General features: G+C 44.0%; 1 non-coding gene across 1 annotated transcript; it reads right to left on the bottom strand.

Moving 5' to 3' along the window:
* Positions 1–565: 565 nt before the first annotated feature.
* Positions 566–672, bottom strand: LOC148211456 (small nucleolar RNA R71). Its single transcript, XR_015791173.1, has one exon. It is a non-coding gene; the product is annotated as a small nucleolar RNA R71 (small nucleolar RNA).
* Between the last annotated feature and the right edge of the window lie 975 nt (positions 673–1,647).

Raw genomic sequence — 1,647 nt, 5'->3', positions numbered from 1 at the left:
AAGACTTCGAAAACAACTAGAAAAGCAAAAAGAGAGAGAAGGTGAAATCAGTCCTGAAAGTGAGGTAGAGAGTACAAGCACATCAATGGCAGATATTCCACCTCGTGATCCGGTTGATCCACCTGCTGTTAACGGTAATATGAGGGATCATGCAAGAAATGATGAATTCAACCATATCCAGATGGCGGACAACAGAGACGTGGCAATGCGAGAATATGCCGCCACGGCTTTTCAGAACTTTGATTCAGGGATAGTCAACCCTATTCCAGCCCACGCAAACTTTGAGCTTAAACCAATGATGTTCCAAATGTTGCAGACAATTGGACATTTTGGAGGGCAGGAACATGAGGATCCACATGATCATCTGAAATCATTCATTCAAATTGCAAATGCATTTCGATTACCTGGTATAACAGACGATGCTCTGAGACTAACACTTTTTCCATTTTCTTTGAAGGACCAAGCTAGAGCATGGCTCAATGCATTTCCACCGGGATCCATCACCACATGGGGGTCGTTAGTGGAGAAGTTCTTAACAAAATTCTTCCCACCTACTCGCCACGCTGATATCAGAGAGGAGATCATCTCCTTTAGACAGTATGATCGTGAACCTGTTCACGAGGCGTGGGAGAGATTTAAAGAACTAATCAGGAAATGTCCGAACCATGGCTTACCGGCATGCATCCAGATAGAACATTTCTTTAGAGGTTTAGATCATCCTACTAAGATGATGCTAAACAATGCTGCCAACGGAGCCTTTACAAAGAAGACATTCAACGAGATAGTTGACATCCTAAATGACTTAGCTTCACATAACGAACTATGGTGTTCGCAAAGATCTAGGGCAGCACCAAAGAAGCAAGATCCAGCTGGAGTTTTGGCTCTGGACATTGCGACCTCGATGCAAAAAGAGATGGTTACAATGAACCAGAGGCTGAAAGAGATGGCATTGGGAATAAAAAATCCATTAGCCACGCCGATACAACCTGTGCAGTCGGATTATTGCACTCCTGCCCCTGTTTGCCAAGTCAATGATCTCATTTGTTCATTTTGCAGTGAAAACCATATCTATGATAATTGTCCACATAACCCTGCTTCTGTTTTTTATGTAGGACATGGGAACAATAGGAACTTTAACCCATATTCGAACACCTACAACCCAGGTTGGAGGCACCACCCTAATTTCTCATGGGGAGGACAAGGAGGTTCGAGCGGTTTTAATCAAGGGCAGAGCCAACAGAACAAGCAGCCCTATGTTCCACCTACACAGCAATACATCCCACCACCGCAACAGCAGTATAATCAGAGAACACAGACTCCACCAGTTCAAAATAACAACTCAAATCTTGAGAATATGATGAAGGAGTACATGGCCCGAACCGACGCAGTGATACAATCCCAAGCGGCATCAATGAGGAATTTCGAGACCCAATTGGGACAGCTCGCCAATGAATTGAAGAATAGACCACAAGGTTCTTTTCCAGGCCATACTGAATTACCAAAACGAGAAGGGAAAGAACAGTGCAAAGCTGTCACCCTCAGGAGTGGACTGGCATATGATGGACCAACAATGCCAACAACAGATGTACAGATTCCGTCCACTGAACCAATTGTAAAGATACCAGAAAATCCAACAACACCAGAAAA

The sequence above is a fragment of the Momordica charantia genome, assembly GCF_013281855.1.
Source record: "Momordica charantia cultivar OHB3-1 chromosome 5 unlocalized genomic scaffold, Mcharantia_2.0 BLBB01000005.1, whole genome shotgun sequence".
In the NCBI taxonomy this organism is placed as follows: domain Eukaryota; kingdom Viridiplantae; phylum Streptophyta; class Magnoliopsida; order Cucurbitales; family Cucurbitaceae; genus Momordica; species Momordica charantia.
Note: the sequence above shows the minus strand (reverse complement) of the source record. Positions and strands in the feature narration are given on the sequence as shown.